Below are 17,675 nucleotides of genomic sequence, written 5' to 3' on the forward strand. Positions count from 1 at the left end.
TCAGGGTGTCTCTTCTCTGGTGGTTAAAAATACACAATCTATCTGCAGGGAGACGATTCGGCGTCGTGAATTGGATAATTCTGTCAACAGACGCAAGTCTCAGAGGTTGGGGAGCTGTAGTTCAGAGTTATCGGCTCCAGGGCCTCTGGGCAGATCACGAAAGATCGCTATCCATAAATGTTCTGGAACTCAGGGCGATTTACAATGCTCTAAGACAAGCAGTGTACATGTTTCGTTTTCAGACTGTTCAGGTGCAGTCAGACAATGCGACGGCAGTCGCATACATAAACAAACAAGGAGGAACGAGAAGCCGCATGGCAATGCGGGAAGTAGCTCGGATCCTCAGATGGGCCGAATATCACCAGGTGATATTGTCGGCAGTGTTCATTCCGGAAGTGGACAACTGGGAGGCAGATTTTCTCAGTCGTCGGGATTTTCATCCAGGAGAGTGGGCATTAAATCCAGAAGTGTTTCAGATGTTGATCCAGAGGTGGGGTTACCCTCAGGTGGATCTGATGGCATCCCGCCACAATCATCAGGTGTCACGATATGTGTCCAGAACAAGAGATCCAAGGGCAGTGGCGGTGGATGCTCTCACAGCCGCGTGGCCGTACAGCCTCGTGTATCTGTTTCCACCGTTTCCGCTGCTCCCGCTGTTGCTAAAACGGATCAAGAGAGGGTCCGTCACAGTCATACTAATAGCGCCTCATTGGCCTCGGAGAACTTGGTTCTCGGATCTCCTCGGTTTACTCGCAGACGATCCGTGGCCACTCCCACTACGTCCGGACCTGTTACAACAAGGTCCGTTCCTTTACCCCGATTTAGCGCGGCTGCGTTTGACGGGGTGGCTGTTGAAAAGGCCATCTTGAGAAGAGAGGGCATTCCGGAGTCTGTTATACCAACCATGGTATGAGCTAGGAAGCCGGTTACGGCAGCTCATTATTACAGAATCTGGCGTACTTATATAGGTTGGTGTGAAGCTCGGAAGTTTCCGACATCATCTTTTAATTTATCCCGTCTTTTGTTATTTTTACAGATGGGGTTAGATGGAGGACTACGTCTTTCCACACTAAAGGTGCAGGTATCTGCGTTGTCAATTTACTTTCAAAGGAAATTGGCCTCGTTGCCGTCAATACATACGTTTCTACAGGGTGTAATGAGGATACAGCCTCCTTTCATTCCACCTACAGCACCATGGGACTTGAATCTGGTTTTAGATTTCTTACAGTCCGATTACTTTGAACCCTTACAACAAGTGGATATTAAATTTCTCACTTGGAAAACGATTTTTCTTTTAGCCTTAGCTTCGGCTAGGCGTGTTTCAGATTTGGGTGCCTTGTCATGCAAGTCACCGTATTTAGTTTTTCATGATGACAGAGCGGAACTTCGGACGAATCCCGCTTTTCTACCAAAGGTAGTGTCGTCTTTTCACATCAATCAACCAATAGTAGTTCCGGTATTAACAGAGAATGCTGAAACGTTGGATGTGGTTCGCGCATTACGCGTCTATGTATCCCGAACGTCTACGGTTCGTAAGACGGATACGTTGTTTGTTCTCTATGATGCGGCTAAGAGGGGTTGGCCAGCCTCTAAGCAGACCTTATCCAGATGGATCAAACTGACCATACGTCAGGCTTACCTTCATGCTAGGTTACAGCCACCTACATCAGTAACAGCTCATTCCACACGTTCTGTGGGAACGTCATGGGCAGCGAGTCGTGGGGCTTCTACGACACAGCTTTGCCGTGCGGCTACTTGGTCTTCAGTGCACACGTTTGTGCGCTTTTACAAGTTTGATACGTTCGCGGCATCAGCATCTAGCTTTGGCCGTTTAGTGTTACAAGTGCCAAACAGCTCTCCCGCCACGGAGGAAACTTTGGTACATCCCAAGAGTACTCCAGTGACCCCTAGTGGATGAAAAAGAAAATAGGATTTTGGTACTTACCAGGTAAATCCTTTTCTTTGAATCCATAGGGGGCACTGGACGCCCACCCAGAGCAGTTTATCTGTTTTAGGAAGTTCAGTGGTTCTTATGGTAACACACTTTCACGACTGGTTTAAATTTAACAAAGGTTAATCAGTTAGGGTGTCAACTGTTTAGTTGTCTGTTACGTTTTGTGTCAACTTTATTGTTGTCCGTGAGATTATAGGTAATTCTCCTTTTGTCAATCTCTCTATCGATCCTGTTCGGCTCAGTAAAAAACACTGAAGTGCTCGAGGATATGGAGGGGAGGAGTAGTCTCAAAAATTAATTTATTCAGTGCCTTCTTCCGGTGGAAGCCGTCCATATCCCAAGAGTACTCCAGTGCCCCCTATGGATTCAAAGAAAAGGATTTACCTGGTAAGTACCAAAATCCTATTTTTACTCAAGTTGTCGTGGTCACGCCTTCGGGCGGTTTCTCTTCATGTTACTTACATGTCCAGGGGTCTGATACAACCTCCCAGGTTCCGGTACATCTCAGCCCCTACAACTGAGGCTGCCTTCCGTCAGCTCAGGCCCTCAGTTGTGACAGTAAGCACTGACCTAATGAATCCAGCCGGAGACCAGGATCAAGCGGCCAGGCCGATGCAAGAACTGGCAGCCCGACTAGAACATCAGGAGGCTGCACAGGGCCACATCATCCGCTGTCGCCAGGATCTCTCTACTCGGCTGGATGGGATTCAGACAACTCTCCGTGGATCAGGCGCTTCTGGTGCGTCAACCACAGTGACTCCAGTTATAACCCCACCCACCTTACCCATTTCTGCTCCACGTCTTCATCTTCCAACGCCAGCAAAATTTGACGGATCTCCAAGATTCTGCAGGGGATTTCTCAACCAGTGTGAGATTCAGTTTGAGCTACAACCTGGCAATTTTCCCAGTGACCGTACAAAAATTGCCTACATCATCTCACTTCTCAGTGGCTCAGCCCTTGACTGGGCATCACCGTTATGGGAGAGGTCCGACACCCTGCTATCTTCTTACACTGCATTCGTGTCAACATTCAGGCGCATCTTCGACGAGCCAGGCCGGGTAACTTCAGCTTCGTCTGAGATTCTCCGTTTACGCCTGGGATCACATACTGTAGGACAATATCTTATACAGTTCCAGATCCTGGCATCTGAACTGGCATGGAACGACGAGGCCCTGTATGCTGCATTCTGGCATGGTTTATCCGAGCGTATTAAAGATGAGTTAGCTACCAGAGACTTACCCTCCAAGTTAGATGAGCTAATCTCACTTTGTACAAAAGTTGACTTACGTTTCAGAGAGAGAGCAACTGAGCGTGGAAGATCATCTGCTCCAAAATCTTCTGCTCCTCCTCCTCGCCAACTGTCACCAACTAAAGATGAACCCATGCAAATTGGCCGTTCCCGTTTAACTCCTGCTGAGCGCCGAAGACGTCTCTCCGAGTCTCTCTGTCTTTATTGTGCAGCTCCGTCTCACACCATTAATGCCTGTCCCAAACGTCCGGGACTCCAAGTCCTAGCTCGTCAAGGAGAGGGCCGGCTAGGAGTAATGATCTCCTCTCCATCTCCTCAAGATTGTAATCTCCCAGTCTCGCTTCAAGTTGCTCAACGTTATCAGAACGTCATTGCCCTCCTGGATTCCGGAGCAGCTGGGAACTTTATTACCGAAGCCTATGTTAAACGGTGGTCCCTACCCACCGAGAGACTTCCTTCCTCCTTTTCCTTAACTGCCGTGGATGGCAGTAAAAATTTTTATACAGTTATTGCTCTAAGGACTCTACCAGTTCGTCTGAGAGTGGGAGTTCTTCATTCCGAACTTATTTCACTTTTAGTGATTCCAAGAGCCACACATCCTGTGGTCCTGGGCCTTCCATGGCTCCGTCTTCACAATCCTACAATTGATTGGACGACTACGCAAATCCTGGCATGGGGTCCCTCCTGTGCTGAGACATGTTTGTTTAAAGTGTTGCCTGTCTGTTCTTCCTCCCCCAGGTCGTCTGATGTTCCACCTCCTCCATATCAAGATTTCACGGATGTGTTCAGTAAAGCTTCTGCTGATATCCTTCCTCCTCATAGAGAATGGGACTGCCCGATTGATCTCGTTCCAGGGAAGGTTCCACCTCGAGGCCGAACTTATCCGTTGTCTCTGCCCGAGACGCATTCTATGGAGGAATACATTAAAGAGAACCTAGCAAAGGGGTTCATTCGACCTTCTTCTTCTCCAGCCGGCGCTGGCTTCTTTTTTGTAAAAAAGAAAGATGGTGGTCTGCGGCCGTGCATCGACTACAGAGGTTTGAACGACATTACCATTAAGAACCGCTATCCTTTACCCCTGATTACTGAGCTCTTTGACAGAGTTAGCGGAGCTACCATCTTTACAAAGCTGGACTTGAGAGGTGCATACAATCTCATCCGGATCCGTGAGGGTGACGAGTGGAAGACCGCATTTAACACCCGTGACGGTCATTATGAGTACCTCGTCATGCCCTTCGGATTGAGCAATGCTCCAGCTGTCTTCCAGCATTTCGTCAATGAGATCTTCAGAGACATTCTATACCGTCATGTCGTGGTCTATCTAGACGATATCCTCATTTTTGCCAACAATTTAGAGGAACATCGTTTTTGGGTAAAGGAGGTTCTGTCCCGTCTCCGTGTCAATCATCTCTATTGCAAATTAGAGAAATGCGTCTTTGAAGTCAAGTCCATTCCGTTTCTAGGGTACATTGTGTCCGGTTCCGGACTAGAGATGGATCCTGAGAAACTACAAGCAATCCAGAATTGGCCGGTACCCTTAACCCTCAAAGGGGTCCAGAGGTTCTTAGGGTTCGCCAATTATTACCGAAAGTTTATACGAGACTTTTCCACCATTGTGGCGCCTATTACTGCTTTCACCAAGAAGGGTGCTAACCCGTCCAAGTGGTCTGAAGAAGCCATGCAAGCTTTTCATCTTTTAAAACAGAGGTTCATCTCTATGCCTGTCCTGAAACAGCCTGACATCGACTCTCCTTTCATCCTAGAGGTGGATGCCTCCTCCGTTGGAGTAGGAGCGGTGTTATCTCAGAGGGCTAAAGATGGCCATTTACATCCTAGCAGTTTCTTCTCACGGAAGTTCTCCCCAGCGGAGCGCAACTATGCCATTGGCGACCAGGAGTTGCTAGCCATCAAGCTCGCTCTAGAGGAGTGGAGATATCTGTTGGAGGGAGCTTCTCATTCAATCACCATCCTTACAGACCACAAGAACCTTCTATATCTGAAAGGCGCACAATGTCTCAACCCTCGTCAGGCCAGATGGGCACTTTTCTTTTCCAGGTTCGACTTTAAACTCCAGTTCTGTCCGGGCTCTCAGAATCGCAAGGCCGATGCCCTTTCCCGCTCATGGGAGCAAGAAAATGAGTCAGAGTCTTCAGACAAGCATCCTATTATAAATCCGTTGGCATTCTCCACGGTAGGGATGGACTCTACGCCCCCATCAGGGAAAAGTTTTGTGAAGCCGACACTAAGGAAGAAGCTCATGCATTGGGCCCATGCTTCCCGCTTTGCCGGACATACAGGTATCCAAAAAACCCTGGAGTTTATCTCTAGGTCTTATTGGTGGCCAACTCTGAAAAAGGACGTTTTGGAGTTTATTGCATCTTGCCCAAAGTGTGCTCAACATAAAGTATCCCGCCAGTCGCCTGCGGGGCAACTGGTTCCACTATCTGTTCCCCGTCGACCATGGACCCATTTGTCGATGGATTTTATTACAGATTTGCCCATGTGCAACAAGTTTAATACCATCTGGGTGGTAGTTGACCGGTTCACCAAGATGGCACACTTCATTCCTCTCACCGGTCTTCCGTCAGCTTCCAAGTTGGCTCAAGTATTCATACAAGAGATCTTTCGACTCCACGGTCTTCCAGAAGAAATTATCTCAGATCGAGGAGTTCAATTCACAGCCAAATTCTGGCGAAGTTTATGTCAAGCCCTCCAAGTCAAGCTAAAGTTTTCCACGGCTTACCATCCTCAGACCAATGGTCAAACTGAGAGGGTGAATCAGGACTTGGAGTCCTTCCTCCGCATCTATGTGTCCTCCTCTCAAGATGACTGGGTTCAATTACTTCCCTGGGCCGAGTTCTGTCATAACAACCAGTATCATTCTTCATCTTCTTCAACACCATTCTTCACCAACTTTGGATTCCACCCTAAAGTCCCTGAGTTCCAACCGCTTCCAGCAACTTCTGTTCCCGCAGTGGATATCACCTTGCATCAGTTTGCCAATATCTGGAAGAGCGTACGATCAGCTCTGCTCAAGGCATCGTTCAGGTACAAGAAGTTTGCGGATAAGAAGCGTCGAGCAGTTCCTGCTCTCAAGGTGGGTGATCGGGTATGGTTATCCACGAAGAATTTGAGGTTAAGAGTTCCCAGTATGAAGTTTGCACCTCGCTACATCGGTCCTTTTAAAATTGATCAAGTCATCAATCCTGTTGCTTACAGACTCCAGTTGCCTCCCTTCTTAAAGATACCCAGGACATTCCATGTTTCCCTGTTGAAACCGCTAATCTTGAATCGGTTTCATTCCTCACTTCCTCCAACTCCGAAAGTCCAAACTCAACGAGGCGTTGAGTATGAAGTAGCCAAGATCCTGGACTCACGTCACCGTTACGGTCAACTTCAGTATCTTATTGACTGGAAGGGTTATGGCCCTGAGGAACGTTCATGGACCAATGCTTCTGATGTCCATGCTCCTGCCTTGGTCCGGAGATTCCATTCCAAGTTTCCTCAAAAGCCAAAGAAGTGTCCTGGGGCCACTACTAAAGGGGGGGGTGCTGTCACGATCCGGGTATCTGGACGCCATTTCTTACCTATCAGATGCCTCCTAAGGCTGGCTCAGCGCTCCAGGACCGGATCCCATCTGTTATCCTGATGTGCACATTCCCGCATCCTCTCCTGTCTCTCTGGACGCAGTCACAGTAACGCCTTATACATCTGGCATGGCGTCTCCCGCGGCCTCCGCCGCCGTCCCTGAGCTTCTGCATTCAGAGTGGCGATTACGTCAGCCGCGGCCTCCGCTGTGTCCGCGTGGTCGGATGTGCATCTGTCAGCCTGGCGTCTCCTGTCTCCGGTGGCCGGCGCCGCCATTACTGTTTTCCAGACCACATGGATTACAATCCAAACTTCCCTCCAAGTGTCTGCATGGGCGCAGCCATCTTGGATTCTGTCAGCTGATCATTCCTACCAATCCGTTGTCAGTATTATTAATTTGCATAATTGCCTAGCCAATGCCTTCCTTGCTGCAGGTATAAATAGGTTGTGCCTGAGCAAGGAAGGCGTCAGTGCTTTGGTTGTCAAACCTAGTTCCAGTTTGTCTCTCTTCTGTGAATGTCTTCCAGGTTCCAGCTCCTGTCTCCAGACTTCTGCTATAGAGACCCGCACCAGCATTCCATCTGCGGTGTAGCCTGACTCTCCGATCCATTCTGGACTCACCTGTTTCCAGCTACAACATCACCTGCTTCCAGCTTAGCTTCCAGCAGTGTACAGCTTCTCTTAAAGGGCCGGTGTCCTTTCTGCAGTTTACCACTCTCCACCGGTATTATTATTTCTCCGCTCTCAAATTCTACATTTCATCTACATTGCATCCCTCTCAAGCTTTATTTATTATTTAACTGGTTCCAGCCAGTATCCACTCCGTGCCAACACCTGTCTGGTTCTAACCAGTACCCACAGCAGCATTTTATCTACAGCAGTCCAGCTTTCCCTGGAACACCAGCTGGTACGACCCTGGGCTTTCCTCATTGCTACAGTTGAGCCTGGTAAGGACTTTCCAACTTGCAGATAATAAGAACTGTCTCATACCACCAGAGCTCTGTGGCCCCTGCCACCCTGTAGTACCCAGGAACTGTATTATTATTTCTCTGCTGATTTTTATGTTACTTTTTACTGCTACTGTGATGCATGGAGTTTGTCATAAATAAATATCATTGACTTTTACTCAAGTTGTCGTGGTCACGCCTTCGGGCGGTTTCTCTTCATGTTACTTACATGTCCAGGGGTCTGATACAACCTCCCAGGTTCCGGTACATCTCAGCCCCTACAACTGAGGCTGCCTTCCGTCAGCTCAGGCCCTCAGTTGTGACATGTGGTGGCTACACAGTTCTCACCTATTAGAGGGACGTAGGTTCGGGATTCAGGACTGGGTCCTAGTAACCACGGATGCAAGTCTCCGAGGCTGGGGAGCAGTTACACAGGAAAAAAGCTTCCAAGGAAGATGGTCAAGTCAGGAAACCTGTCTTCACATAAACGTGCTGGAATTGAGAGCCATTTACAACGGCCTTCTACAAGCGGTGCATCTTCTTCAAGATCAACCTGTGCAGATCGAGTCGGACAATGTAACAGCAGTCGTGTACATAAACCGTCAGGGCGGAACGAAAAGCAGAGTAGCAATGGCAGAGGTGAGAAAGATCCTCCTCTGGGCAGAAAGACATGCAATAGCTCTGTCGGCAATTTTCATTCCGGGAGTGGACAACTGGGAGGCTTCCTCAGCAGACACGATCTCCATCCAGGAGAGTGGGGCCTCCACCAAGAAGTCTTTGCAGAAGTGACAAGTCTTTGTGGAGTTCCTCAAGTAGACATGGTGGCATCTCGTCTCAACAAGAAGCTTCAGAGATATTGTTCCAGGTCGAGAGACCCTCAAGCAACAGCAGTGGATGCACTGGTGACCCAGTGGGTGTTTCAGTCGGTATATGTCTTCCCTCCACTTCCACTGATACCAAAAGTTCTCAAAATCATACGAAGAACAAGGGTTGGAGCGATCCTCATTGCCCCAGACTGGCTAAGGAGGGCCTGGTATTCAGATCTTCAGGAGTTACTCCTAGAGGATCCTCTGCCTCTTCCTCCTCGCGAGGACATGCTGCAGCAGGGGCCGTGCGTGTATCGAGACTTGCCACGACTGCGTTTGACGGCATGGCTGTTGAGCGCCGGATCCTAGCCTGAAAGGGTATTCCAAAAGAAGTCATTCCCACACTTATTTGGGCCAGGAAAGGAGTAACGTCTAGGCATTACCACCGTATTTGGAGAAAATATGTGTCTTGTTGTGAATCCAAGAAGGCTCCAACAGAAGAGTTTCAGTTAGGACGTTTTCTCCATTTTCTACAGGCAGGTGTGGATGCGGGCCTACGATTGGGTTCAATCAAGGTCCAGATTTCGGCCTTATCAATTTTCTTTCAAAGACAATTGGCCCCCCTTCCAGAAGTTCAGACGTTCGTGAAAGGAGTGCTGCACATCCAACCTCCGTTTGTGCCCCCGGTGGCACCATGGGACCTTAATGTGGTGTTGCAGTTCCTGCAATCAGATTGGTTTGAACCGCTGAAGGAGATAGAATTGAAGTTTCTCACTTGGAAAGTAGTCATGTTATTGGCCTTGGCATCCGCAAGGCGGGTGTCTGAGTTGGGGGCCTTGTCCCACAAGAGCCCTTACCTGATCTTCCATGAAGATAGAGCAGAGTTGAGAACTCGCCAACAATTTCTTCCAAAGGTGGTTTCGTATTTTCATATGAACCAACCTATTGTGGTGCCAGTGGCTACTGACACCTTCATTGAGTCAAAGTCTCTTGATGTAGTTAGAGCTTTGAAAATTTATGTCGCAAAAACGGCTCGGGTACAGAAAACAGAGGCTCTGTTTGTCCTGTATGCTCCCAACAAGATTGGGTGTCCTGCTTCTGAGCAGACCATTGCGCGTTGGATCAGAGGGACGATTCAGCGCACTCATTCCACGGCAGGATTGCCGATACAGAAGTCGGTAAATGCCCATTCTACAAGAAAGGTGGGCGCATCCTGGGCGGCTGCCCGGGGAGTCTCAGCATTACAACTTTGCCGAACAGCTACTTGGTCAGGGGCAAACACGTTTGCAAAGTTTTACAAGTTTGACACCTTGGCCGATGAGAACCTAAAGTTTGGTCGATCGGTGCTGCAGGGTCATCCGCACTCTCCTGCCCGTACTGGAGCTTTGGTATAACCCCATGGTACTAAAGTGGACCCCAGCATCCTCTAGGACGTATGAGAAAACAGGATTTTTATACCTACCGGTAAATCCTTTTCTCCTAGTCCGTAGAGGATGCTGGGCGCCCGACCCAGTGCGTACTTTACCTGCAGTTATTACATTTGTAGTTACACAGCTGTTGTGTTGCGGTTAATTTCAGCATGTTGCTGCAATTGTTCATGCCCGTTGGCATGTGTTATGTTGAATGCCATGTTGTGCGGCATGGTTGAAGTGTGAGCTGGTATGAATCTCACCATTAAATTATAAGTAAATCCTTTCCTCGTAATGTCCGTCTCCCTGGGCACAGTTCCTAAACCTGAGGTCTGGAGGAGGGGCATAGTGGGAGGAGCCAGTTCACACCCTTGAAAAGTCTTAAAGTGCCCATGGCTCCTGCGGAACCGTCTATACCCCATGGTACTAAAGTGGACCCCAGCATCCTCTACGGACTAGGAGAAAAGGATTTACCGGTAGGTATTCAAATCCTGTTTTTACAGCCCTCTGCTTGGCCCCGCCCCCTGCTTCCGGCCGATTACAATGGACAGCGGGAGGCACCGTTCTCGGTGCTGCACAAATGCATTTAAACAGGCATTTAAACTCTAACAAGATTAACATAATATAAAAAAGATACTTATGACACAGATTATGTCATACTGTAAGTATCTTCTTTTGTATTATTTTAATCATGAATGACAGGGGAGGCACTGCCTCCTACCTCCCCTGACTGCACGTCCCTGGTAGGCGCGACATCTCTGAACTACCAAACCCCAACAAATTTGCCCGTTTGGACGAAGATTCGGTGGATGGTAGTAAGGAAATGACGGAGCTGGAGGAAACTGTTTCCTCTAGCAATCGAAGGAGCGGTCGCTCCGGCACTGATGGGTTAAAAGATAGTGAGGTACCTAGGCAGATTGTTGTGGTAGGGGATTCTATTATCAGGAAGACAGAAAGGGCAATCTGCTACCGGGACCGTGATCGCCGTACAGTCTGTTGTCTCTCGGGTGCTCAGGTACGGCACATCGCGGACCGGGTAGAAAGATTGTTCGGAGGGTCTGGGAAAGAGCAGGCGGTCTTCATGCACGTTGGCACCAACGACAAAGTTAGTGCTAGGTTGGATGTCCTTAAGAAAGACTATATGGACTTAGGAAAGAAACTTAAGGCAAAGACATCTAAGGTAATATTCTCCGAAATATTACCCATGCCATGCGCTAGTCCACGGAGGCAAAGGGAGATTAGGGAGGTAAATATGTGGCTTAGAGACTGGTGTAGGAAGGAGGGGTTTGTGTTCCTGGAAAACTGGGTGGACTTCTCAGTCAGGCGCCATCTTTTTTGTCGTGATGGATTGCACCTGAATGAGGAGGGGGCAGCGGTGCTGGGGGCAGGATGGTTAGAAGGTTGGAGGAGATTTTAAACTAGGACCCTCTGGGAGGATTTAGCTAGAAACTATGGGTCATGCAGTGAGAATAGTAAAGATGGAGGTAGTGAACTAAATAGGGGTGGAGAAGGGGGAGGGACCGAGCAGCCGGCAAGGGTACTAACGAGGGTATTACCAAGAGTATTGCCAAAACATTAACTAACGATGATTATGGGTCATCAGTACTGCATATAGAAAATGAAGTCCCTAGCACAAGGGAGAATACTTATCTTAATTGTATGTATGCAAACTCTAGAAGCCTTGCAAGATTAAAAGGGGAACTAGAAGTCCTTGCAGCAAGCAAACAGTATGATATTATAGGCATTACTGAAACTTGGTTAGATGAATCTCATGATTGGACAGTCAATATAGAGGGTTATATGCTGTTCGAGAGAGACAGATTAAATAAAAGGGGTGGAGGTGTGTCTTTATGTAAAGCCGTTTCTAAAACCTGATATACGGGAAGATATTCATAAGGGGACTGTAAATACTGTTGAGACGTTATGGGTAGAAATTGCATGCTGGGGAAAGGGAACAAAAAATAAGATTTTACTTACCGGTAAATCTATTTCTCGTAGTCCGTAGTGGATGCTGGGGACTCCGTAAGGACCATGGGGAATAGACGGGCTCCGCAGGAGACTGGGCACTTTAAGAAAGAATTTGGATACTGGTGTACTCTGGTTCCTCCCTCTATGTCCCTCCTCCAGACCTCAGTTAAAGAAACTGTGCCCGGAAGAGCTGACAGTACAAAGAAAGGATTTTGGAATCCAGGGCAAGACTCATACCAGCCACACCAATCACACCGTATAACTTGTGATAAACTTACCCAGTTAACAGTATGAACAACAATAGAGCATCAGATCAACCCTGATGCAACTATAACATAACCCTTATGTAAGCAATAACTATATACAAGCATTGCAGAAGAAGTCCGCACTTGGGATGGGCGCCCAGCATCCACTACGAGAAATAGATTTACCGGTAAGTAAAATCTTATTTTCTCTAACGTCATAGTGGATGCTGGGGACTCCGTAAGGACCATGGGGATTATACCAAAGCTCCCAAACGGGCGGGAGAGTGCGGATGACTCTGCAGCACCGAATGAGCAAACACAAGGTCCTCCTCAGCCAGGGTATCAAACTTGTAGAACTTTGCAAAACTGTTTGAACCCGACCAAGTAGCTGCTCGGCAAAGCTGTAATGCCGAGACCCCTCGGGCAGCCGCCCAAGAAGAGCCCACCTTCCTTGTGGAATGGGCTTTTACTGATTTTGTCAGCGGCAATCCAGCCGCAGAATGAGCCTGCTGAATCGTTTTTACAGATCCAGCGAGCAATAGTTTGCTTTGAAGCAGGAGCACCCAGCTTGTTGGGTGCATACAGGATAAACAGCGACTCAGTTTTCCTGACTCTAGCCGTTCTGGCTACATAAACCTTCAAAGCCCTGACCACATCTAGTAACTCAGAATCCTCCAAGTCACGAGTAGCCGCAGGCACCACAATAGGTTGGTTCATATGAAAAGATGACACCACTTTTGGCAGAAATTGCGGACGAGTCCGCAATTCTGCCCCGTCCATATGGAAAACCAGATAGGGGCTTTTATGTGACAAAGCCGCTAATTCTGACACACGCCTAGCTGAAGCCAAGGCTAATAGCAAGACCACTTTCCACGTGAGAAATTTTAATTCCACGGTTTTAAGTGGCTCAAACCAGTGTGACTTCAGGAAACTCAACACCACGTTAAGATCCCAAGGTGCCACTGGAGGCACAAAAGGGGGCTGAATATGCTGCACTCCCTTTACAAACGTCTGAACTTCAGGTAGAGAAGCCAGTTCTTTTTGAAAGAAAATGGATAGGGCCGAAATCTGGACCTTAATGGAACCCAATTTTAAGCCCAAAGTCACTCCCGACTGTAGGAAGTGAAGGAAACGGCCCAGCTGGAATTCCTCCGTAGGGGCATTCCTGGCCTCACACCAAGCAACATATTTTCGCCATATACAGTGATAATGTTTAGCCGTCACGTCCTTCCTAGCCTTTATCAGCGTAGGAATAACCTCACCCGGAATGCCTTTTTCTGCTAGGATCCGGCGTTCAACCGCCATGCCGTCAAACACAGCCGCGGTAAGTCTTGGAACAGACAGGGCCCCTTTAGCAACAAGTCCTGTCTTAGAGGTAGAGGCCATGGGTCCTCTGTGAGCATTTCTTGCAGCTCTGGATACCAAGTCCTTCTTGGCCAATCCGGAACAATGAATATTGTTCTCACTCCTCTTCTTCTTATGATTCTCAGCACCCTTTTTGTTGAGGCGGGATGCCATCATGTCTACTTGTGGCAGTTCCCACCGACTTGCAATCTGCGTGAAGACTTCTTGATGAAGTCCCCACTCTCCCGGGTGGAGGTCGTGCCTGCTGAGGAAGTCTGCTTCTCAGTTGTCCACTCCCGGAATGAACACTGCTGACAGTGCTCTTACATGATTCTCCACCCAGCGTAGAATTCTGGTGGCTTGCGCCATCGCCACCCTGCTCCTTGTGCCGCCTTGGCGGTTTACATAAGCCACTGCGGTGATGTTGTCTGACTGAATCAGCACCGATCGGTCGCGAAGCAGGGCCTCCGCTTGACGTAGGGCGTTGTATATGGCCCTTAGTTCCAGGATGTTGATGTGAAGGCAAGTCTCCTGACTTGACCACAGACCTTGGAAATTTCTTCCCTGTGTGACTGCTCCCCACCCTCGGAGGCTTGCGTCCGTGGTCAACAGGACCCAGTCCTGAATGCCGAATCTGCGGCCCTCGAGAAGGTGAGCACTCTGCAGCCACCACAAGAGAGACACCCTGGCCCTGGTGTCTCTCCTGTGGTGGCTGCAGAGTGCTCACCTTCTCGAGGGCCGCAGATTGTCCAAGTATGGGATATATGTGACTCCTTGCCGTCGCAGGAGCACCATCATTTCCGCCATTACCTTGGTAAATATCCTCGGTGCCGTGGAGAGACCAAACGGCAACGTCTGGAATTGGTAATGACAATCCTGTACCACAAATCTGAGGTACTCCTGATGAGGTGGATAAATGGGGACATGAAGGTAAGCATCCTTTATGTCCAGAGACACCATAAAATCCCCCCCTTCCAGGCTTGCAATGACCGCTCTGAGCGATTCCATCTTGAACTTGAACCTTTTCAGGTATACGTTCAGGGATTTTAAATTCAATATGGGTCTGACCGAACTGTCCGGTTTCGGTACCACAAACATGGTCGAATAGTAACCCCTTCCTTGTTGAAGGAGGGGAACCTTGACCACCACCTGCTGAAGATACAATTTGTGAATTGCAGCTAACACTATTTCCCTCTCTAAGGGGGAAGCTGGCAGGGCCGATTTGAGGTAACGGTGAGGGGGCATCTCTTCGAATTCCAGCTTGTATCCCTGAGACACAATCTCTATAGCCCAGGGATCCACCTGGGAGTGAACCCACTTGTGGCTGAAATTTCTGAGACGCGCCCCCACCGGGCCTAGCTCCGCCTGTGGAGCCCCAGCGTCATGCGGTGGATTTAGAGGAAGCCGGGGAGGACTTCTGTTCCTGGGAACTAGCTGTATTGTGCAGCTTCTTTCCTCTACCCCTGCCTCTGGCAAGAAAGGACGCACCTCGGACTTTCTTGCCTTTTTGTGATCGAAAGGACTGCATTTGGTAATACGGTGCTTTCTTAGGTTGTGAGGGAACATATGGCAAAAAATTTGACTTTCCAGCCGTAGCTGTGGAAACCAGGTCCGAGAGACCCTCCCCAAACAACTCCTCACCCTTGTAAGGTAAAACCTCCATGTGCCTTTTTGAGTCGGCATCTCCTGTCCATTGCCGAGTCCACAGGACCCTTCTGGCAGAAATCGACATGCATTTATTCTAGAGCCCAGTAGGCTAATGTCTCTTTGAGCATCTCTCATATATAGGACAGCGTCTTTTATATGCCCCTTGTCCAAGGTATCAAGTTCCTTAGATAAGGTATCCGTCCATGCTGCTACAGCACTACACATCCAGGCCGACGCAATCGCCGGCCTTAGTAAGGTACCTGAATGTGTATAAATGGACTTCAGGGTACCCTCCTGCTTTCTATTCGCAGCATCTTTTAGGGTGGCCGTATCCTGTGACGGCAGGGCTACCCTCTTGGATAAGCATGTTAAAGCTTTGTCTACCCTAGGGGAGGATTCCCAGCGTAACCTGTCCGTTGGCGGGAAAGGATACGCCATAAGCATCCGTTTGGAAATCTGCAGTTTTCTATCTGGAGAATCCCAAGCCTTTTCACATAACTCATTTAACTCATGTGAAGGGGGAAAGGTCACTTCTTGCCTTTTTTCCCCATACATATAAACCCTCTTGTCAGGGACTGGGGTTTCCTCTGTGATGTGCAACACATCTTTCATTGCTATAATCATGTAACGGATGGCTTTAGCCATTTTAGGCTGTAACCTTGCATCATCGCCATCGACACTGGAGTCAGAATCCGTGTCGATATCTGTGTCAACAATTTGGGATAGTGGGCGCTTCTGAGACCCTGACGGCCTCTGCGACATAGGATCAGGCATGGGCTGAGACCCCGGCTGTCCCAAGGCTTCAGCTTTATCAAACCTTTTATGCAAGGAAGTAACATTATCATTTAAAACCTTCCACATATCCATCCAATCGGGTGTTGGCGCCGTCGGCGGCGACCCCACATTCATTTGTTCCCGCTCTTTTTCCACATAGCCTTCCTCTTCAAACATGCCGACACAAGCGTACCGACATACCACACCCACAGGGGATGCTCTATTTGAAGACAGTTCCCCCACAAGGCCTTTTGGAGAGACAGAGAGAGAGTATGCCAGCACACACCCCAGCGCTATATTACCCAGGAGTCACACACTAACTTAGTGTCAACCGAGTAGCTGCTGTATATACTGTTTTTGCGCCAAATTTATGTGCCCCCCCCCCCTCTCTTTTTACCCTCTTCTACCGTGATTCTGCAGGGGAGAGCCTGGGGAGCTTCCTCTCAGCGGAGCTGTGGAGAGAAAATGGCTCTGCTGAGTGCTGAGGAAGAAGCCCCACCCCCTCAGCGGCGGGCTTCTGTCCCGCGTTTCTGTGTAAAAATATGGCGGGGGCCCATGCATACATACAGTGCCCAACTGTATATATGCCCACTTTTTGCCAAGAGGTCTCTAATTGCTGCCCAGGGCGCCCCCCCCCCCCCCTTGCGCCCTGCACCCTACAGTGAACGAAGTATGTGGGTTTAGTGTGGGAGCAATGGCGCACAGCTGCAGTGCTGTGCACTACCTCACATGAAGACTGGAGTCTTCGGCCGCCGATTTAGAAGTCTTCTTGCTTCTGTCACCGGCTTCTGTCTTCCGGCTCTGCGAGGGGGACGGCGGCGCGGCTCCGGGATCGGACGACAAAGGGTGCAATCCTGTGTATGATACCTCTGGAGCTAATGGTGTCCAGTAGCCTAAGAAGCAGTGAGTAGGGCTGCTTCTCTCCCCTCAGTCCCACGTAGCAGAGAGTCTGTTGCCAGCAGATCTCTCTGAAAATAAAAAACCTAACAAAATACTTTCTTTTTAGCAAGCTCAGGAGAGCTCACTAAGTAGCACCCAGCTCGTCCGGGCACAGATTCAAACTGAGGTCTGGAGGAGGGACATAGAGGGAGGAGCCAGAGCACACCAGTATCCAAATTCTTTCTTAAAGTGCCCTGTCTCCTGCGGAGCCCGTCTATTCCCCATGGTCCTTACGGAGTCCCCAGCATCCACTAGGACGTTAGAGAAAAAGACAGTACTAGGGTTATGCTACAAGCCGCCTGGTATTAATGTATCTGTTGAGGAATTGTTACTTAAGCAAATTAAAAAAGCAGCAGGACTTGGAGACGTAATGGTGATGGGAGTTTTTAACTATCCAAAGATCAATTGGACAAACGATTCATGTGATACTGCTAGGGGTAATAGGTTTTTAAACACACTAAATGATAACTACTTACTTCAACTAATCAAGGAACCGACTAGGTACAATGCAATCTTAGACCTGGTATTAACAAGCATTGGGGAAGTGATATCAAATATTACAGTAGGGGAGCCCATGGGAAACAGCGACCACAATATGGTCACATTCAATATCAGTTTTCATAAGCAGACCTACACTGGCTCAACTAGGACTTTAAACTTTAGCAAAGCCAATTTTGACATGATGAAGGAAGCTTTAAGGGACATTGAATGGGAAGTTTTGTTTCAAGGCAAAAATACTATGGAGAAATGGGAGGTATTAAAAATGCTGCTCAATAATTATACTCGTAAATTTATTCCCATGTG

The sequence above is a fragment of the Pseudophryne corroboree genome, chromosome 1 (assembly GCF_028390025.1).
Source record: "Pseudophryne corroboree isolate aPseCor3 chromosome 1, aPseCor3.hap2, whole genome shotgun sequence".
NCBI lineage: Eukaryota > Metazoa > Chordata > Amphibia > Anura > Myobatrachidae > Pseudophryne > Pseudophryne corroboree.